This window comes from Xenopus laevis, chromosome 5L (assembly GCF_017654675.1).
Source record: "Xenopus laevis strain J_2021 chromosome 5L, Xenopus_laevis_v10.1, whole genome shotgun sequence".
Taxonomy (NCBI): Eukaryota; Metazoa; Chordata; class Amphibia; order Anura; family Pipidae; genus Xenopus; species Xenopus laevis.
Window position 1 is genome coordinate 143,915,473 of NC_054379.1, and position 23,651 is coordinate 143,939,123.

Sequence of the window (23,651 nt, forward strand, 5' to 3'; positions counted from 1 at the left end):
AGGCGCCCTTAGTAAACATGGCGAAGGAAATGTCTATTGATGACTAAGCTTAGGAGAGAGCGTACGACGTGGGGAGGGCGGGGCTTAATTAAAAGTCTGTATTTGGGAGTAACAAAATGTACGTTTACCTGGGGGAAGTTTGTTCATGTCATAATCTAGAGGAAGTGGTGTTGTCAAATGCTGCATTATAACCAGTACATATCTATATACCACATATGACTCCAGTGGCGTAACTACCGGGGGAGCAGGGGGTGCAGTCGCACCAGGCCCGCTCCCCCTCGGGGCCCTCCAGAGCCACTAGATTTTTTTTTTTTTTTTAACAATTGCTTTTTTCGCCATTCTATTTTTCTTCTGGCTGGTCCGGCTCTTTTTTTTTGTGCTGGCTGGTCACTTCCCCCTGCCGTTGTGCTGGCTGGTCACCTCCCCCTGCTGTTGGGCAGTGTTATCTCCGGTCCGGTTTCTGTGGAGCCGCTCTGCTCGAAGGTATGAGGATTTCAGCTGTCTACAGTACATAAAACAACATTACTACTCTCTTATTATCCCTTTTTAGTAAACTTGGGCTATATGTGGATATTTTATTTTACGTGTGTGTGTGTGGGCAGTCATAGTGCTTTGTTGGAGACATGTTGGAGATTTTCTTGTGACTTTAATATAACACTCAATGAAATGTGCATAGAATGTCAAAATGCTGCATAACTTAACTGAAAAAATGAAAGATACATGCTTGTAATATGGTATATGCAGTATAAAAGTTTTCAGCCTGCTGAATTCATCTTTTCCCTCCACATAGCCATTCTATTAATCAACTCTATGTACCATAAGGATATGGATTTTTGTTAAAAATATCTACTACTTCTTTTCAGTCTCGCTTTAAAAATGGTATGGTGTCCATATTAACAGTGGGATAATAATAATCTCTGGGAAGGGAGTGTGACTGTGGGATAGCAGGTATAGTAGGGAGAGATGGTGTCTATAGTAACAGTGGATAATAGTCTCTGGGAAGGGAGTGTGACTGTGGGATAGCAGGTATAGTAGGGAAAGATGGTGTCTATAGTAACAGTGGATAATAGTCTCTGGGAAGGGAGTGTGACTGTGGGATAGCAGGTATAGTAGGGAGAGATGGTGCCTATAGTAACAGTGGGATAATAGTCTCTGGGAAGGGAGTGTGACTGTGGGATAGCAGGTATAGTAGGGAAAGATGGTGTCTATAGTAACAGTGGATAATAGTCTCTGGGAAGGGAGTGTGACTGGGATAGCAGGTATAGTAGGGAGAGATGGTGTCTATAGTAACAGTGGATAATAGTCTCTGGGAAGGGAGTGTGACTGTGGGATAGCAGGTATAGTAGGGAGAGATGGTGCCTATAGTAACAGTGGGATAATAGTCTCTGGGAAGGGAGTGTGACTGTGGGATAGCAGGTATAGTAGGGAGAGATGTTGCCTATAGTAACAGTGGATAATAGTCTCTGGGAAGGGAGTGTGACTGTGGGATAGCAGGTATAGTAGGGAGAGATGGTGCCTATAGTAACAGTGGATAATAGTCTCTGGGAAGGGAGTGTGACTGTGGGATAGCAGGTATAGTAGGGAGAGATGGTGCCTATAGTAACAGTTGGATAATAGTCTCTGGGAAGGGAGTGTGACTGTGGGATAGCAGGTATAGTAGGGAGAGATGGTGCCTATAGTAACAGTGGATAATAGTCTCTGGGAAGGGAGTGTGACTGTGGGATAGCAGGTATAGTAGGGAAAGATGGTGTCTATAGTAACAGTGGATAATAGTCTCTGGGAAGGGAGTGTGACTGGGATAGCAGGTATAGTAGGGAGAGATGGTGTCTATAGTAACAGTGGATAATAGTCTCTGGGAAGGGAGTGTGACTGTGGGATAGCAGGTATAGTAGGGAGAGATGGTGTCTATAGTAACAGTGGATAATAGTCTCTGGGAAGGGAGTGTGACTGTGGGATAGCAGGTATAGTAGGGAGAGATGGTGCCTATAGTAACAGTGGATAATAGTCTCTGGGAAGGGAGTGTGACTGTGGGATAGCAGGTATAGTAGGGAGAGATGTTGCCTATAGTAACAGTGGATAATAGTCTCTGGGAAGGGAGTGTGACTGTGGGATAGCAGGTATAGTAGGGAGAGATGGTGCCTATAGTAACAGTTGGATAATAGTCTCTGGGAAGGGAGTGTGACTGTGGGATAGCAGGTATAGTAGGGAGAGATGGTGCCTATAGTAACAGTGGATAATAGTCTCTGGGAAGGGAGTGTGACTGTGGGATAGCAGGTATAGTAGGGAGAGATGGTGTCTATAGTAACAGTGGATAATAGTCTCTGGGAAGGGAGTGTGACTGGGATAGCAGGTATAGTAGGGAGAGATGGTGTCTATAGTAACAGTGGGATAATAGTCTCTGGGAAGGGAGTGTGACTGTGGGATAGCAGGTATAGTAGGGAAAGATGGTGTCTATAGTAACAGTGGATAATAGTCTCTGGGAAGGGAGTGTGACTGGGATAGCAGGTATAGTAGGGAGAGATGGTGTCTATAGTAACAGTGGATAATAGTCTCTGGGAAGGGAGTGTGACTGTGGGATAGCAGGTATAGTAGGGAGAGATGGTGCCTATAGTAACAGTGGGATAATAGTCTCTGGGAAGGGAGTGTGACTGTGGGATAGCAGGTATAGTAGGGAGAGATGTTGCCTATAGTAACAGTGGATAATAGTCTCTGGGAAGGGAGTGTGACTGTGGGATAGCAGGTATAGTAGGGAGAGATGGTGCCTATAGTAACAGTGGATAATAGTCTCTGGGAAGGGAGTGTGACTGTGGGATAGCAGGTATAGTAGGGAGAGATGGTGCCTATAGTAACAGTTGGATAATAGTCTCTGGGAAGGGAGTGTGACTGTGGGATAGCAGGTATAGTAGGGAGAGATGGTGCCTATAGTAACAGTGGATAATAGTCTCTGGGAAGGGAGTGTGACTGTGGGATAGCAGGTATAGTAGGGAAAGATGGTGTCTATAGTAACAGTGGATAATAGTCTCTGGGAAGGGAGTGTGACTGGGATAGCAGGTATAGTAGGGAGAGATGGTGTCTATAGTAACAGTGGATAATAGTCTCTGGGAAGGGAGTGTGACTGTGGGATAGCAGGTATAGTAGGGAGAGATGGTGTCTATAGTAACAGTGGATAATAGTCTCTGGGAAGGGAGTGTGACTGTGGGATAGCAGGTATAGTAGGGAGAGATGGTGCCTATAGTAACAGTGGATAATAGTCTCTGGGAAGGGAGTGTGACTGTGGGATAGCAGGTATAGTAGGGAAAGATGGTGTCTATAGTAACAGTGGATAATAGTCTCTGGGAAGGGAGTGTGACTGGGATAGCAGGTATAGTAGGGAGAGATGGTGTCTATAGTAACAGTGGATAATAGTCTCTGGGAAGGGAGTGTGACTGTGGGATAGCAGGTATAGTAGGGAGAGATGTTGCCTATAGTAACAGTGGATAATAGTCTCTGGGAAGGGAGTGTGACTGTGGGATAGCAGGTATAGTAGGGAGAGATGGTGTCTATAGTAACAGTTGGATAATAGTCTCTGGGAAGGGAGTGTGACTGTGGGATAGCAGGTATAGTACGGAGAGATGGTGCCTATAGTAACAGTGGATAATAGTCTCTGGGAAGGGAGTGTGACTGTGGGATAGCAGGTATAGTAGGGAGAGATGGTGTCTATAGTAACAGTGGATAATAGTCTCTGGGAAGGGAGTGTGACTGTGGGATAGCAGGTATAGTAGGGAGAGATGGTGTCTATAGTAACAGTGGATAATAGTCTCTGGGAAGGGAGTGTGACTGTGGGATAGCAGGTATAGTTGGGAGAGATGGTGCCTATAGTAACAGTGGATAATAGTCTCTGGGAAGGGAGTGTGACTGTGGGATAGCAGGTATAGTAGGGAGAGATGGTGCCTATAGTAACAGTGGGATAATAGTCTCTGGGAAGGAAGTGTGACTGTGGGATAGCAGGTATAGTAGGGAGAGATGGTGTCTATAGTAACAGTGGATAATAGTCTCTGGGAAGGAAGTGTGACTGTGGGATAGCAGGTATAGTAGGGAGAGATGGTGTCTATAGTAACAGTGGATAATAGTCTCTGGGAAGGGAGTGTGACTGTGGGATAGCAGGTATAGTAGGGAGAGATGGTGTCTATAGTAACAGTGGATAATAGTCTCTGGGAAGGGAGTGTGACTGTGGGATAGCAGGTATAGTAGGGAGAGATGGTGCCTATAGTAACAGTGGGATAATAGTCTCTGGGAAGGGAGTGTGACTGTGGGATAGCAGGTATAGTAGGGAGAGATGGTGTCTATAGTAACAGTGGATAATAGTCTCTGGGAAGGGAGTGTGACTGTGGGATAGCAGGTATAGTAGGGAGAGATGTGTCTATAGTAACAGTGGATAATAGTCTCTGGGAAGGGAGTGTGACTGTGGGATAGCAGGTATAGTAGGGAGAGATGGTGTCTATAGTAACAGTGGATAATAGTCTCTGGGAAGGGAGTGTGACTGTGGGATAGCAGGTATAGTAGGGAGAGATGTGTCTATAGTAACAGTGGATAATAGTCTCTGGGAAGGGAGTGTGACTGTGGGATAGCAGGTATAGTAGGGAGAGATGGTGCCTATAGTAACAGTGGATAATAGTCTCTGGGAAGGGAGTGTGACTGTGGGATAGCAGGTATAGTAGGGAGAGATGGTGTCTATAGTAACAGTGGATAATAGTCTCTGGGAAGGGAGTGTGACTGTGGGATAGCAGGTATAGTAGGGAGAGATGTGTCTATAGTAACAGTGGATAATAGTCTCTGGGAAGGGAGTGTGACTGTGGGATAGCAGGTATAGTAGGGAGAGATGGTGCCTATAGTAACAGTGGATAATAGTCTCTGGGAAGGGAGTGTGACTGTGGGATAGCAGGTATAGTAGGGAGAGATGGTGTCTATAGTAACAGTGGATAATAGTCTCTGGGAAGGGAGTGTGACTGTGGGATAACAGGTATAGTAAGTAGAGATGGTGCCTATGATGCAGTGCAGAGCTGATGCTGTTTGTCACTTTGAGCAGGAGACCCAGCACTAAGCAAGTTCAGTCAGCGCTTCCCCTCACTCACTAGCACTCCCCCAGATTGGCTGTTCATATCTCGGGCTTTGAGCTGGTATAACCTCTCAGGCCCTGATTGGTCAAACCACTGTTTCATAGCTGAAGCAGTGCCGGTGACATAGCTGTTCCCATTCAGCACAACACTGTAGGCAGCACACGGCTCCTCTGCGCAATGCCACCAAGTCCCTCTTTACAGAACAGGACATAGAGCTGACCGAGCACCTGCAATGCTAATCCTCGCCCTACTACTTGCTCTCCCAACACAGTAATTCTGTATTCCAGCCCAATTCGTGGGGGTAGGGGGGCCCAGTTTTAAATTTCTGTACCAGGGCCCTTAGGGGTCTAGTTACGCCACTGTATGACTCTACCACCAGAATGCTGAGAAAAATAAATAAATATATAAAATAGTAACCATGAACTATAATTGCTTTGTAATGTCCAGTTACTCTCCCAGTGCTTCAAAACCCACAGCACCGTCCCCCCCCCAAAAAAGATATGTTTTTAAAACACCACATCAGGGATGATCATTCTTTAGGTAAAATATGGCCCATAAACAACAAGTTTAGACCAGAAAAACTATATTATTTTGTAAGTTAGCCTTTGCCAAATGTAGCATTTTTTTTTTTTTGAAAAACCGCCTTACAGGTAGGGTTGCCTCCTTTTCCGGGAAAAAATACCGGCCTTTCTATATATTTATAATTTTTCCCTATAAATAACTTTGGGATCAACCATTATTTTTACTGGCCAGGCCGGTAAAATACCGGCCAGGTGGCAGCCCTACTCACGGGTCGCATCATATCTCCCACATGTCCTTGGGTACAAAGCTAAAACAGCTTCATATGAATAGGGTTGCCACCTGGCTGGTATTTTACCGGCCTGACCAGTAAAAATGATGGTTGATCCCAATATTATTAATAGGCAAAATAATATAAATATATAAAGAAGGCCAGTATTTTTTTCCAGAAAAGGTGGCAACCCTATATATGAACGACAAATTACCTCTGGACATGTGTGGCATGTAGGGTTGCCACCTTTTCTGGAAAAAAATACCGGCCTTCCTATATATTTATCTTTTTTGCCTATTGATAACATTGGGATCAACCATCATTTTTACCGGTCAGGCCGGTAAAATACCGGACAGGTGGCAATCCTAGTGGAGCCCCAAAATAAAGGTAGTGAATTCAGATTTTCATGCCTGACACTTCTGCAAAAAGTACAGATATTATGTGGAATAAATGTTCCTAATAGTGTGTTGACCCCATAAAACTAAAAGTAGTCCCTATATAAAAGGCACACTCAAATTATTTTGCCATTCTGAATTAACCAGATGTAACTGAGTGCTGAAGAGCCATGGGATGATTATGGCACAGTGGGCCAACTTAAATAAACTGCATTATAAAGACAAACAATCCCTGTTTCTTTCCAGGTGTGGGCATTTCATAGAAGCTAATTGTGCATAGCCCAACATGTCTTGGTGGTCTTTAAAGGAATAGTTTAGTGTAAAAATAAAACAGGATAAATAGATAGCCTGTGCAAAATAAAGAACGTTTGTAATATAGTTAGCTAAACTTGTCATCCAGGGTGCACTGACCAGAAACCAACTTCCTTCTTTACAGCTCTGTGATTAGTTACCAGTCAGTAAACAGACTTTCACATAAGGATTTTGACAGTTGAATAGTTCTCTATTTTCTGACCAAGGAAAGAATGTTGAGCACCTAATAAATATATACCTCTATGTATTTTTTTTCTTTTAATATATTTATAGCAGCATTTAATGAAAGACTGTGGAACAGGGAAACCAACCCCATTATAGTACAATAGTAAGTAAGCAAGCCTGGCATTCTGAATCCAAGCTAAAGGGAGCTTTATCAAGCCTTGATAAAGGGCCCTGAGTGGCCAGAAACATTGCCATGTTTTGAGGTCTACAATGAGCCAATAAAATCACCTTTTTATTTTAGTTGTGGTAGGAATACTTAAGGTAGGACTACACGGGCGCAGAAATGCAGGTGTCAAGTCGGATGCGACTGAAAAAAGGTAGATTTACAAATGTCGGATGGTGTCGCAGTGTTGATCCAACGCAACACACTGCGCCTGCATCCAACAGACGTGTCGTGTCGGATTAACGCTGTCACTTCATCCGACATTTGTATAACTTACCTTATCTCAGTTGCATCCGACTTGACGCCTGCGCTTTTGCACAGAGCATCAGATTGCGCCGAAAACGCCAGTGTGGTCCTACCCTTAATCATCAAACTATTTGTCAGGGATCTTCCAGCATTTTGTTTCCTTTCTCTTGAGCATGAGAACTGGGTCTTAACGTTCAGCCAATAAGCTTTCCCACAGTTTGAATTGAGGTTCTGTACCAGCAGGGATTTAAAAGCATGGTGTTGTTCATGAGTTCCACCCCATGGTAATGTGAATTGATTTAATTCTGGCCTGTGGGATGGAGATCAAGGCTGAACACAGAGAAATGGGTCACTGTATGCAGGTACTGATTCTGTGAAGAGAATCCCAAGGGGCACGACATCGGTTAACACTTGCATTGTTGTTTGGCCATGAAATAGAGCAAATGTATGTAAACACACACATGGGTTCTGAGCCTAGGAAAGAATCCAGACCTATCCCATTCCAGCCTGCAGATGCCTTCCTACACAAGATCTTATCAGTGGCCCATAGCACAGCTCCATCCATGCAAGCCTGGCTGAACTGTAGACTGATGAACAGCAGAGAAAATAGTGCTATTGTGCTCAATCCAACTGGTATACAAATGTAGCTAGTAGAATGAGAAGAGCAACCCAAGGCAGAATATCTGCAACAATGTCGTTTATTAGCAGCTACAAAACACTACATGTTTCGGGCCTCAAACGTCCTTTATCACTTGATAAAGGGCGTTTGAGGCCCGAAACATGTAGTGTTTTGTAGCGGCTAATAAACTTTAATATTACAGTTTTTATAAATTGCCCTTTAAGCTGCAAGTCACAGTTTTCCCAAGAGACCTGTTTAACTTAAATTGTTGCAATTGTTTCTTTGCTTATCTTAAATTGTTATAAAATTATATAAGTGCACCTGCCATATATTCTGGTCTCTCTGCCAAAAGCCAATTAAGTTTTGTAAACTTTGTATCTTTTTCTGGCTGTTCAGTGCAGGAGATCAAAGAGAAAGTCAGAACATTTCAGTAACAATCTGAGACTGAGTCAAAATTAGGACTGTCCCATGAAAAACGGGACAGTTGGGAGGTATGGGGGTGCAAATGTATACAGTAAATGTGCAACTCAGTGGAAACAAACTTTCCATTTAAGTTCCAGGGTCCCTGGTTTGATTCCAGCCAGGGCAAAGGGTTTGTGTGCATGGGTGTCCGCAAGAGGGGGAAGTTGCCCCTCCCTGACTTCTCCAGCTGGTTCCAAAAAATTGTTATAAATTTAATTCCCAACAACACAAACCGTTTTCTATGCTTCCCACCACAAGGCAAGCCTTAATTAGGGTTTCTTTTGCATTGTCATGAATAGGTTCACCTTCAGTGGGATGCTACCCTATGTGATATTAGATAATTAGCCCCCGCCCTGGAACATTTTCAGCGGACACACATGTTTGTGTGTTCTTCCCGTGTCTGTGTTGGTTTCCTCTCATACTCCAAATACATGCAAGCAGGATAAAGGAGTAGTTCACCTTCCAAACGCTTTTTCAATTCAGTTGTTTTTTGATTGTTCCCCAGAAATAAAGACTTTTTTCAACTACTTTGCATTATTTATTTTTTACTGTTTCCAAAATCTAAAGGTCATACACGGGCCGGTAAAAGCTGCAGACGGACCAAGTCGGTAGCTTATTGGCCCGTGTATGGGGCCCCCCGACGGGCTTCCCCATCGAATCGCGGCCGAATCTGTTCGTTGATGCGTTCCCGCGATCCGACCCCCATTCCCATCCGTTAGGATCCGATCGTTGGGCCCTAGGGCCCATGATCGGATCAGCCCGATATTGCCCACCTCAAGGTGGGCATATCAGAGAGAGATCCACTCGTTTGGCGACATTGCCAAACGAGTGGATCTCTCTGTGTATGGCCACCTTAAATTTAAGGTTGAATATTTGTGTCTCTGGTGTTTGAGTCTGGCAGCTCAGTAATTCAGGTGCAGACTCTAAACTATTTAAAACTATTTTGCAACATTTAGTTGATACATTTCTCAGCAGCATCTCTGGAGTATTAGCAACTATTGTATCAATACTAACAGCTGCCTTTAATGAAACGCAGAGATTCTGCTCAGCAGGGACAAAGATAAGAAATGTATCAACTAAATGTATCCATTTAGAACAGTGTACAGGGTCGGCGACCCCCCTTCCCAGAGCTGCTTTAGAAGGTGAAAGATGACACTTTACACTTCAATATTAGAAAAACGAACACACATAGAAAATAGAAAGTCATTGGGAAAAAGTCGTTATTTCTGGTGATCTATCTGAAAACAGCTAGTTGTTGGAAGTTGAACAACCCCTTTAATTGACTCCTAATAAAACGGACGCTAGTGTTTGTCATAGTGGACCTTTGACTGTGAGCTCCACTGGGGCAGGGATTGATGTATAATCTCTGTAAAGTGCTGCAGAATATCAATATATTAATAATAATGTACAAAAAGCTGCCCTCTCCTTCTAGACTGTAAAGGTGGCCATACACTGGGAGATAAAAGCTGCTGACAGACTGAAACGGCAGCTTATTGGCCCGTGCGTGGGGCCCTCCCACGGGCTTCCCCGGATTGATATCTGTCAGGCAGATGACGATCGGGCAAGGTTAAAAATCCCGTCCGATCGCTGCTGCATCTGTTTGTAATACATTCCCACAATCTGACAGCCGTATTGGCAGCATTTTGGGCCCTAGGTCCAATGTGGGCATATTGGCGAGAGATGCCCTCTTTGCCGAAATCTCTGAACGAGCAGATCTATACGTGTTTGGCACACCTTAAGTCTGTCTGGGCAGGGCCCTCATTAAACTGCCCCACTCTTCTATACAATTCATTACAGACACCAGTAGTACCACATATTTGTCTCTAGATGGAGCAGCAGGACAAGGTGATTGTAAACCTACATTCCCATTATTTGCTATATTTATTGTGCAGTCATCAGAACAAAATGTGCCATAATTCAGCTGCCTTTAACATCAACTGCAAACTGCCCTTGTGGGGAAGATCAAAAATACTTGCCATGATTTTTGCAGGCCTAGGAAGTAAATAGCAGAATATGCAACTGCGTGTGACGTTTCTAGAACCGTTTTTCTCATGACTCATCAAATCATAGCACATTTAAAAATGAAATAAATAAATGTAACTGTATATGTAGAGAGATTGGTGAGAGAGAATGAGTGTTGGGCAGGTCTGTATGTATCAGCAAAAAGGCTGTAAAGACTTTGTGGGGCCCTGTTATTTATGTAAAGTGGAACTCTCCTACATATTCAGCGCTTGCTAAAGTGCAAATCTTAATAACAGGTGGGTTGGAAACCTATGTCACCATCTAACTATAATGTACTCTACTTGCTATTTCTTATTCTTCCCAGAGACTATTATCCCACCTCCCTACTATACCTGCTATCCCACAGTCACACTCCCTTCCCAGAGACTATTATCCCCACTGTTACTATAGGCACCATCTCTCCCTACTATACCTGCTATCCCACAGTCACACTCCCTTCCCAGAGACTATTATCCCACTGTTACTATAGACACCATCTCTCCCTACTATACCTGCTATCCCACAGTCACGCTCCCTTCCCAGAGACTATTATCCCACTGTTACTATAGGCACCATCTCTCCCTACTATACCTGCTATCCCACAGTCACACTCCCTTCCCAGAGACTATTATCCCACTGTTACTATAGGCACCATCTCTCCCTACTATACCTGCTATCCCACACTCCCTTCCCAGAGACTATTATCCACTGTTACTATAGACACCATCTCTCCCTACTATACCTGCTATCCCACAGTCACACTCCCTTCCCAGAGACTATTATCCACTGTTACTATAGACACCATCTCTCCCTACTATACCTGCTATCCCACAGTCACACTCCCTTCCCAGAGACTATTATCCCACTGTTACTATAGACACCATCTCTCCCTACTATACCTGCTATCCCACAGTCACGCTCCCTTCCCAGAGACTATTATCCCACTGTTACTATAGGCACCATCTCTCCCTACTATACCTGCTATCCCACAGTCACACTCCCTTCCCAGAGACTATTATCCCACTGTTACTATAGGCACCATCTCTCCCTACTATACCTGCTATCCCACACTCCCTTCCCAGAGACTATTATCCACTGTTACTATAGACACCATCTCTCCCTACTATACCTGCTATCCCACAGTCACACTCCCTTCCCAGAGACTATTATCCCACTGTTACTATAGGCACCATCTCTCCCTACTATACCTGCTATCCCACAGTCACACTCCCTTCCCAGAGACTATTATCCCACTGCTACTATAAGCACCATCTCTGCAGACAGAGCAGTACTGGTAAGGAAACACAACCCCTGTCCACTAACTTCTTGCTATATGTTTGCCCAATTGTGAGCTCTGTTTCTGATTGCCATGCCAGGCTGGGGAGGGATGAGTAAGTGTGGTATTATGCTGCTGATCCTGTTACCTACAGTGCAACTATGGATGCTGCTGTGCAGACTGCTTGGGAATCTGTAGTGCATTGCTATAACCCTTTCCACCTACAACAGCTACACTACCGGCTGGTGGGGGGCAGGAACAAAAAGGGGCGAGCCGTGCCATAAAAGGGGCAGACCGTAACAGAAAAGGGACGGGCTGTGGTGTAAAAGGGGGCATGGCCGCGTCACAGCGAAGACCAGAGGGAGTACAAAAGTTATTTTTGCAGCAGATTGGGAGCAGGCAAAGGGGTTTTGTTAAGGGTATTACAAATGTACCGGCAGCTTCATTGCTGGTATATTTGTAATACAGGCCCCAGCCTTGACAGGTGTTTTACTGGCTAGGCCGGTAAAATACCGGCCAGGTGGCAACGCTAACTGTAGGATTGGGGTAATTAACCCTATTTGAATCCCAGAATTTAAATTGAGCTATGGTGGCTTTTTTCTGTTCTTTACCATTAAAGTTCCAGAAACAAGCAAACCCATAATGCCTCTCCCTCTGTCTCACCCACGTTAGAACTTCCTTAATACCCCCCATAGCCCTCAATTGATATGGCTGACCTATTAAATAACACGTTGCCTGCTTCTCCTTATGCACAACATGCAACATACAACTGATTAAAATTCCCTACTCAGATACTTAACAAAAGAAATGCAAAATATAGCGAGCTGGCTTTGTGATGGTGTGAATGTATAAGTATATACTGAATATATTCAAGAAGAATGAGTCATTATCCAAGTGGAGTCCAGCGATTGGTTCATTCGGCTCACGTGGTCCTCAACGCACATTCCGAGCACAGCGGGGAGCAAATTAGAGTTAAAAATGAAGCTGAGGCACCAAACTATTCTCTACTGTGCAACTGTCAGTCAATAAAGCCACTTCATTCCAGCAATCCCCTGTGTCTCCACAGCCCCATGTCTCAGCACAAGCTTTGTACTTAATCCTTTCCTTGCTGTTACCTCTATTCAGAACATCATGCCTTCTCCTCGTGCCCCCAACCTGCTCCTCTTTTCACTATAACTGAGCAACATAACAATAAACCCATATCCTATTCACGTACAACTGAGTGAGGTCCAGGACAACACAACTGACTCCTGCTCTGCTCTAATGGCAACATCACATGGGGAAACCTTGTTCATTTCAAAAGCAGCATCTCACCAAAACACCAACTTGTGAAGTTGGGCTAGCGAAAATACGATCATCAGTTTGAAGTTACACTAGCGTTTGCAAATTTGCATTCAGCGTGCAGTTAAAGGGGAAGGAAACCTAGTTGGCGCAAAAACCCTCCCCCCTCCCGTTTGTTGCCCACCCTCCCTCCTCCCCCCTGGCCTACCAGTCCCACTGGGCAAATGCCCCTAACTTGTTACTTACCCTTCTGCGCAGGTCCAGTCCGGGGAGTTCACAGACGACATCTTCTTCCACGCAATCTTCTTCCTGCTTGCGCAGTAGGAGCATTTCGCCGGTACGGATCTACTGTGCATGCGCCAAAAGTACATCATGACTTTTGGCGCATGTGCAGTAGATCCGTACCGGCGAAATGCTCCTACTGCGCATGCGCCAAAATGCCGTTCAAAGCAGGAAGATCGCGGGAGGGTGGGCAACACACGGGAGGGGGGGAGGGTTTTTGCGCCAACTAGGTTTCCTTCCCCTTTAAAGTACAATGGCCGTATATGCTGCAGCAAATACATTACACTATACAAGGCCAGGGAACCTTAATACAATTATATAGAGTTGTTATATTGCCTTACACATGTGCCCACAGTATAGTTTAGGTGGACAGCACTGATCTAGAGAGTGAGACAATGTGCTATATGATTTACAGTTTTTTATTATTTGCAGTTTAAGCAATCTGGTTAATAGTGTCCAATAACCCTAGCAAGCATGCATTGATTTGAATACGAGAAAGGAATATAAATAGGAGAGGGCCTGGATGGATAGATGAATAATAAAAATTAGCAATAACAATAAATGTTTACAAAAAATTTGTTTTGTTTTTTTAGATGGGGTCAGTGATCAACATTTGAAAGCTGGGAAGTGTCAGAAGAAGAAGGCAAATAATTAAAAAACTATATAAAAAAGAAAAAATGAAGGCTAATTGAAAAGTTGCTTAGAATTAGTCATTCTATAACATATTAAAAGTTAACTTAAAGATCAACCACCCCTTTAAAAGTTTGGGTTTTATAATTATAATGGAGTCTATGGTAGATGTTCATCCTTCTGGATAACTGGTTTCTGGATAACGGATCCAAAATCCCACATTCCACAACTGTGCCCCACAACTACTGAAGAGAGCCCTGATTTTTGTTGTCATATCTAAAGTAAAGAATGTATGGAATGTATGGGTACGGTTTTCTTAGGTACGTTCCTTCTCAGACTTGGCATGGATTTCAGTCCATCTAATACCCATTACTGCAGTCATGTCATTCTTTAATTCATAACTCTCTGTAAATGGACCTTTTGTAATTAACATTGCCATATCTCTAAGTACTGTATAATAAAATATTCTTCAAGTCCATTTTATGATGCCGTCTCAAGTCTTTCCTATAAGGAAATAGGCTGATCAGGAAAACAAGATGCAGCGAAAATCCTTTTTACTGAAATGACTTAAATCTTGATTTTGGAACTAGTTCATACAGATACAAATGGCCAACAGGAAATTATTCATCAAAAAGATGAACTAATGAGGGATGGTATGTATAGTTGTAAGTGCTTGCTATTACTTATAACTATACAGGTACGGGTTATGTTATCCGGAAACCAATTATCCCGAAAGCTCTGATTTACAGAAAGGCCATCTACCATCCATTTTATCCAAATAATACAAAGTTTAAAAACTTAATAATAATAATACAAAGTTTATTCTGTAATAATAAAACAGTACTGTCGCTGGTCACGGCAAAATCTTCTGCCTTAAGCAACCGCCTTTGGCCTTGGGAGGAGCCCTTAGCTACTCAGATGCCGCCAGGTCTTAACCTGAGAGGAGCAAAGGGGCACGTTAGTTTCCAAAGTTTTGGATAGAAGGCAACAGTTCAAGGAGTAGACAAAAATTGTGGTCAGGCAGGCTGGGGTCGGTACAGGCGGAGTTCAAAGAATTGTCAGGCAGGCAAGGGTCAATATCGGCAGAGTTCAGAATAGTCAGGCAGGCAAGGATCAAAACCGGAATCAAAACAAGACAGAATCACACCTAGATACTAATGAATTAGACTTAACAACGGGCAACGATTTCTAACCTGAAGCCCCTTTAAACAGTTTGGCCTTTTCGCCAAAGTGTGATCCCGCCATTACGCACGGCATGTAAATTGCGGAAGTGCGCACCACGCGAGTCATAGGGAGCTGCCGACTAGGAGGAAGACGCACCACACGGCTGACATCCCCCCTGTCTCATTAAACCACCAGGGTGAGTTGTTACAAGTACCTTGTACTTGATCCCAACTAAGATATAATTAATCCTTATTGGAAGCAAAACTAGCATATTCTGGATAACAGGTCCCATACCTGTAGTTCATAATCAATCTCAGGAACATTTTATTGACTTTATTGAGTCAGGAAAGTTCTGCATTTATCAAGAAAGATCCCTGTGCCTACATGCAACTGCTTTGAGCCGTGGGACACCCTACTCAGAGCTACTGTCACCCACCCAAATCATTAACCCTCCCATCACACAGGGAGAAAGGATCCAGACAATGTTTTCCGCACTGAACAAATCATTTCAGCAAAGAAAATGTTATACAGGAAATACTCATTGTTACTGCATGGTAAAAAAATAATTGGCCATAATAAATCTTCCCCTAATATTTTTTTTACACTAGTCTAATTTTTTTCCATGTTTATGAAACTCTTTTCCCACTTTTCCTCGGAACTAAAAAACATGATAATGATCTGGCTAAATTCAGAGGCATTTCTTCTCTTCCCTCATTGTTATTACTTTCCAAAAAGGAATTCTCCTTGATAAAAATAGTTGGTAAACTTTTTTTACATTTTCAGGGAAATTTGTCACAGTACAGGTATGGGACCTGTTATCCAGAATTCTTGGGACCTGAGGTTTTCCAGATAACAGATCTTTCAGTAATTTGTATCTTCATACCTTAAGTCTACTAGAAAATCATGTAATCATTAAATAAACACAATAGGCTGGTTTTGCTTCCAATAAGGATTAATTATATCTTAGTTTAGATCAAGTACAAGTTACTGTTTTATTATTACAGAGAAAAAGGAAACTATTTTTAAAAACTTGGATTATTTTGATAGAATGGAGTCTATGGGAGATGGCCAGTCTGTAATTCGGAGCTTTCTGGATAATAGGTTTCCGGATAACAGTTGCTATACCTGTACAACTAGTTATTGTATAAAGTGATTACTCTACATGTATAGAAGAAACATCCCAAAATGTCAGTGGATTTTTTCCCTTTATAATTATGGTGCAACCTTTATGCTGAGGCTAAAATCTGAAGAGCCGAGTAACCTAAAGGTCCCCATAGACGCAAAGATTTCTCTTGCCGAACGACCGATTTTAGCGAAGTCCGACCAATCCTTCGAAATTATCGTGCGGTTATTGGGATTCGAACGATCGTACATCTTACAATTTTTCAGCCGACATCTGTCAGAAAATTAATCGGCCAGGTTAAAAAATCTTTGTCGGTCCCAGTGCAATCTCTCTATGTTTGCAGGGCCAAGCAGGCAGCTCCCCTTTGTTTTGCTGGCAATATCGCCTGAAATGGTCTTTCTAGTTGATGGACAAATCATACATTTAAACAATCGTTTCGAGATAATCGTGGTCTCACGATGACGATTGGATCTTTCAAAAATCTTTACATCTATGGCCAGCTTTATACAGTAGAACCCCCAATTTTCCCAGGGGACTATGACAGAAGAGCATAAATTCAGGGAAACTTGTTAAAATAAAACATAAATAGCATTGTATAGCCCTGAATATAAAGATGAGCAATAAAAAGTAATAATGCAGAGCATTTGTTTTTAGACAGGCCCGGATGCCTAAAGGTGAACCACCCCTCTAATCAGTAATCACTTAATCAACAAATAGCTCCTCTGTATGTTAGCTTTAGGTCCTTGATTTATGCCTAGGCTGATCTGCTAAAGTGAATTGTTATATGACAGTCACTCATATTTTTAATGGGCCTTGTAATAACTGCACCAGCAATGAATACTATTTTCAGTACAGTAATGGCTCCAGCTTTAATATCAATAAACTAATGTTTACTACACAGTTCAATGCTTGTACAGTCATCTAAAACCAGCCAGATATGCAATTGGTCCACACTAGCACATGCCATATACGACATGGCTTGCTCCCTGATACTGGTTGCACCAGAAGGTAACCAGAAGTTAGGCCCCTTCCACTTTCTCACTAAACACTGGTCTTACACACCCAAGAACAGATTAAATTTGTATCTATCTGGGGCATATTTATTAAAGGGAGAAAGAGATCAAGCTCTATATTCACTAGGGCATACCTCCCAACTGTTCCGTTTTACAAATTTAAATGGACATGGTGATTAGGGGATGTGGCCACAAAAATTGGCATGGTGAAATATTTTTACCACGCTCCGCACAGCTTTATATTTCCAAAATGTTGGGAGGTATTCTGGGGTGCACCAAATCCAGGATATAGCTCTGTATTTAGCCAAATCCCAGCACTATTTGCAGGATTGGGATTCAGAAGAATCTGGCTAAACTGTCCGAACAGTCATCTAATTTTTATTCTTTGGACAACTGTCTTCCTTTGGGGCCTATTTATCTATGGGTGAAACCAATGCACACTCGATTTTTACTAAGAATAATCTGAATCCAGGATTCAATTTTAAAGAGTTCCAAGCATTTTTGCAGATGCAGCCAAAGTCCCTGTCGAATTGGAAGTAAGTCATGTATGTATATTTGTATTAATATAATGCTACTAGTGCACACAGGGCTGTACAGTGCTCAAGTGACGTTAAACCTCTGGACAACAGAAAGTGAAAATTGTATGTTAACACAATGCAGGTTTTAGATTTTTCTTGAATTTAAATATGCAAATGAAGGTTCGGATTTATGTCAGTTTTTAGCCAAATCCTTTATGGAGGATTTAGCATTTGACTAAATCCAGAATAGAATGGATTGGGTTCATCCCTTTGAAAAATATTACACTAAACCAGGGGTGCCCAAATATCGGGATCTACCTTTAGTTAGTGATCAGTGGATCTCTAGACACTGTCAACAAACAGCTTCTCTATATCACCCCCTTGTTTCATTATTTTTATTCATGTTATTATGTTTAGGTTACATAAGAATTAGCTGTTTGTTATATTTAGCAATATACATTTTCTCATAAATCAATATAATGTTTAAGGAATATTTTCCATGAAACAGAAGGCTAACAATGCTTTTATGGATGTAGATAATAACGGGACAACATCACTAAAGCTGGCCATAGATGTAAAGATTTTTAAAAGATCTTTTCGTTATCGTGAGACCGGGATTATCTCGAAAAAAATCGTTTAAATGTATGATTTGTCCATCAACTAAAAAGACCATTTCAAGCGATATTGCCAGGAAAACTGAGGGTGGCTGCCTGCTTGGCCCTGCAAACATTGCAAAAATTTTTTAACCTGGCCGATCAATTTTCTGACAGATGTAAAATCGTAAGATGCACGATCGTTCGATTCCCACTAACCTCACGATAATTGGACAGATTGGTCGGATTGCACTGAAATCATCGTTCACCAACGTAAAATCTTTGCGTCTATGTGGACCTTAACAGTAGCTCTTGCCTTAGTAAAGTATGGGCACTGCTGCTCTAAATATCCTGTACAACTGAATAGAGAACTGGGGAGTTCCCCCTCTGTGAACTATGGTGTACAGTGTTTTCACTTTTTCAATAAATGCACACCACGCAGAATTGGACTGGGCTGATGGGACACCATGAAAAAACCCAGTGGGCCCTGTCAACCCACGCCTGATCCCCACCTGCTTCGCTGTTGCTGTCGCCCATCCTGTGATGTTGTTCCAGCACAACCCTCCCCTGAAAAAAAGTATGCGCATGGGTGAGGGAGAAAGAGCTGGCAGTGGTGAGCTAGCGGTCCATTGGGGACCCCTAAGGGGGTGTGGTGGGCTTCGAACCAGAGGCGGGCCAAACCAACCGGACGCCCTATTCAACCCAGCCAGCCAACTTGCCTTCCCCTGTGTGCATGCACGAACGTGAGCATGCCTTTGCTATAATGTAGTGCAAATGAGGCGGGTAGTAAAGAGATCAGGAAGAGCGGCAGCAGGAGCAAGAGAGCTTGGACTAGGGGTAGGCAGATGACTGTTTAAAAGTACCTATCCAGCCCCCCCATCATTGGGCCCTAAGCGGTCTATTCTGCCTACCCCTATTTCTGGCCCGGCTTAACACACCCCAGTCCAATCCTGTCCCTACATGGTCTACGTATCAATGTTTTCTGTCTGGGCTTTCCTGCTGGATACCATTGTAGAACAGAGTGTGCAGCACACTTTCTGAAATACAGACACAAATACAGAAGTGATTATCAGTGATGTCTCTAAAATACCTACAAACAGGGACAGTCCAAATTCCAAATTTCATTTCGTGCCCCCTTCTGGGTGTCAGTACAAGGCCACAATCACTTTTTCAGTGGCTGCATTTTTTATAAAAAAAAAAAAACAGCATCAAGCACCTGAATTCCCGGGATGCAGAATGCAGAGGTGAAAACGCATTGAGCTGGAACTGAAAGGATATGAGCAGAAAAACAGGGTCAGTCTGAGACATCGTGGAATTATCTGAACTGCTGCGCACAGGATTTCTACAGGGAGCCAGCGTGTCTCTAGCTCACATCTTCATTAAGAGACAAAGAAAGCCTTGCGCTTCCCTACCTGACAATATGTAGGTTATCTCTGAGCTACAGATGTGCTGATTCCAAGGGCTGGAGTGGCCACAATGTCCCAGTAATGAGGGGTCTGAATGATAAAGTATTCATTTGTTCTCTTGATGCACTTTATTGCCATGGTTTTAAAAATAAAAACGGGGTAAATAGATAGGCTGTGCAAAATAAAAAATGTTTCTTATATAGTTAGTTAAGCCAAAAATGTAATGTATAAAGGCTGAAGTGACTGTATGTGTAACAGAACAAAACACTACTTCCTGCTTTGCAGCTCTCTAACGCTGAGTTAGTCAGTGACTTTAAGGGGGGCCACATAGGATATAACTGTTCAGTGAGTTTGTAATTGAGCCTCAGCATTCAGCTCAGATTCAAAAGCAACAGTTATGACCCATGTGCCCCCCCCCCCTCAAGTCACTGATTGTTTACTGATTGGTAACCAATCAGTGGAAAGCAAGAGAGCTGAAAAGCAGGAAGTAGTGTTCTGGCTATTATGTGAGACATCCAGTCACTCCAGCCTTTATACATTACATTTTTGGCTAATTAACTATATTAGAATTTTTTTTAATTTTGCACAGCCTATCTATTTACCTAGTTTTTATACTAAAAAATTCCTTTAAGGAAGAAACAAGGCTCTGAGAAATTCCAGCAAATATGATCGAGATGCCATTAATTTTTATAAGCTATATATGTCTAGAATGGGGAACATTACCTGACCTATCAAGGACCATGAAAGGTGGTCATGCACAGGCTGAGCCGACAACTGACACACAGGCCGACTGGCAGATACTATACAAGTCCCATTCAGCTCCCGAGTCGAGAAAATTGCCTCAGGCAGCAACGCCCCACAGGTTACCAGTGGCAGCAAAAAGCCACAAATTCACTCTTCTAGTGCCTTCTACACGAGTGCAATATAATCACAGCAAAAAACATCAAGGCATTGTATTACAAAATATAAATTCATATTACAAGGCAGTGTCCTCCCTCTGTCAGTATACCTCATGCCAGTCACTCCTTCTTGATGCATTTTGTACCAATGGGTGCTTCATCAGAGGAGTCAAGCTACCTTGCATACTATTTATTTTTTTCAGTACTATATTTTATTGGATCCTATGCTATGGGGCTCACATGGTGACAGTAAATATTCAATTTAATTTATTTAACCTACACTAGCAATGTGCATCCTCCTTAGTGCTGAAAAGGTGAGAACAGTCAGGGCAGCAAAGGGGTAAGGATCGTCCGTGCCCCTATACTTCTTTCTCAGTCAACCAATAGAAAATTTCCATCAAGACTAGGGATGCACCTTATCTACTATTTTGGGATTTGGCCGAATCTGGAGTCCTTCATAAAAGATTCAGCTGAATCCCACACCAAAGATAACCGTACAATACATTCATGGTTAAAAAGTAAACAAATTTAAGGATTCCGATTCGGTTTGGCCAGGAACTTGGATTCAGCCAAATCTGAATCCTGCTGAAAAAGGCATAATCCTGCCTATATGAGCCTAGCATCAACATTCAAGGAACAGTAACACCAAAACATGAGTAAATATAATGTTTTGTTTCCCTGCACTGGTAAAACGAGTGTGTTTGCTTCAGAAAGACTACTATAGTTTATATAAACAAGGTGCTGTGTAGCCAATGGGGCTGCCATTTTATGGCTCAGGTTACATAGCAGATAACAGGTGCATTCAGCAGAATACCATTGTATTCTATTACAGAGCTTATCTGTTATCTGCTATGTAACCTGTGCATTTTCTACTTTTTCAGCTTAAATGGCTGCCCCCATGGCTACACAGCAGCCTATTTATATAAACTATAGTAGTATTTTTAAAGCAAACACATAGCATTTACCAATGCAGAGCAACAGTACATTGTATTTTGATTACTTTTTTGGTGTTACTGTTCCTTTCAGTATGCAGTTCCATATATAAAGGCTAGAGGTAGACAGAATTGCCATTTCGTACTGTATCTAATAAACAGGTAATCAGACCAGTGGGTGAATACTAGACGCGCCGCTGACCTATATATTATTATAAGGCCAATTAGGGCAGGCAGGCCTCAGTCTTTATGAGCTCTGTGGCACATAATAACTTTATTAGAAAGGAAATATGCGAATCATAAAGGGCATTGATTAAACCCCCAACGACAGAAGCAATAATGATATAATATTCATCATAAATAAAGCAGCACGTTAGTAGGTGCTCAGACAATAATGATCATCCAAAAAGTCTTCTGGTGAAGAGACAGTCTCTGGAGCGAGAGGCCAATTAGTAGAGGTTTTGCAATCATTAATATCACCGAGAGATCCCTAGCCACTCTCTCTCCCTTAACTGACAGCAACTAAATCTTCAAGTAAGATTCATGTCATGGGAACGGCAGTGCTTTATATGTTTAGACATTAGATGCAGTAATTAGCTTTAAATGGGCCTCATTTGTTAAGTATTTTAGGGCTGGCTAGCCATGACGCAATAGCAATAATAATCATGTTTTTATGGTGATGTGAAAGTTATAAATATCCAGCAGATACTGTATCTCTCTATGTTGTAATAATGTGCTTCCCAGTAAATCCCTCAGCTAATGCTTTCTCCTTGGCCCCCACTTTATCCCTGCTGCCCTTCCTTTTACCATTTACTTATATTACTTTGCATCTCCATATCTTCGGGGATTAAAGATGACTTGGCCGACATGTTTCAAGGCCTTTGGAAATCCCAGGTATCTCCTATTGTTGGATATTGTTGGACATCTCCAGTGAGTGTTATCCTTTCTTATTACGTTTCAGAAATAAGATTCCCATTAGCAGGTGTCGGTTGAAACAGCAGGTGGTGGAGAACAAGGAAATTAAATTGACTTGGGAGGGGAAGACATAAACACTCCAGTTGAGGGGTTGTAAAGGGCACTTTTTACAAAAAAAAAAAATTAAAAATGTACAGTAATGTTCATAGGTAGTTAGTAATTAGAGCTGCACTATCTATAGATACAATTAGCAGCACTACAGTTGTTTGTATTAAGTTTCCCTTTAAAAATGAAATCAAGAGGCCTGGACTTCACAGTTACATAAATATCTACGTCCATATAACTTCATATTCCCCAACTGCCCAGCCCAGACTTGTTGGGGTGAACATTTGGGGGAAATAGTGTTATTTTCTGCTTTGCTGCAATACAAATGACAGGAGAGGGCTTCCTCTAGCTCCCCCATCGCTGGTGATGTCATGGACTGACAAGAAGGGAATCTGGACAGCATATTAGACTTTACAGCTATGGAAAAAAGGTAAGCTTTTGGCATACTGTTATTCCATCAACTCACACAGATTGCATTAGAACTAGCAACTCATTACAACCAATAAGATACTTCTTTTTAAAAAGATGGCCAGTAAAGGCAACCTGCTTATTTTTTCCTATGGGTGCAATATAAGAAAACAAACAAGTTGGTTAATAAATCATGAGACTAGTCCTCTACTTTAAAGTGCAAGTCAACACCAAAATACATGTCATTGGAAAACGTGTTTTTTTCAAAACGCATCAGTTAATAGTGCTGCTCCAGCAGAATTCTGCACTGAAATCCATTTCTCAAAAGAGCAAACAGATTTTTTTATATTCAATTTTGAAATCTGACATGGGGCTAGACATTTTGTCAATTTCCCAGCTGCCCCTGGTCATGTGCCTGCACATTAGGAGAGAAATGCTTTCTGGCAGGCTGCTGTTTTTCCCCTCTCAATGTAACTGAATGTGTCTCAGTGGGACATGGGTTTTTACTATTGAGGGTTGTTCTTAGATCGACCAGGCAGCTTTTATCTTGTGTTAGGGAGCTGCTATCTGGTTACCTTCCCATTGTTCTTTTGTTTGGCTGCTGGGGGGGGGGAGGGAGGGGGTGATATCACTCCAACTTGCAGTACAGCAGTAAAGAGTGATTGAAGTTTATCAGAACACAAGTCACATGACCAGAGGCAGCTGGGAAATTGACAAAATGTCTAGCCCCACGTCAGATTTCAAAATTGAATATAAACAAATCTGTTTGCTCTTTTGAGAAATGGATTTCAGCGCAA

General features: G+C 42.4%; 1 long non-coding RNA gene across 1 annotated transcript; it reads left to right on the forward strand.

Annotated features, from left to right (window-relative positions):
- The first annotated feature begins 29 nt into the window (after positions 1 to 29).
- Positions 30 to 14,256, forward strand: LOC121393833. Its single transcript, XR_005961398.1, has 2 exons — positions 30 to 483; positions 13,742 to 14,256. It is a non-coding gene; the product is annotated as an uncharacterized LOC121393833 (long non-coding RNA).
- Positions 14,257 to 23,651: the final 9,395 nt, after the last annotated feature.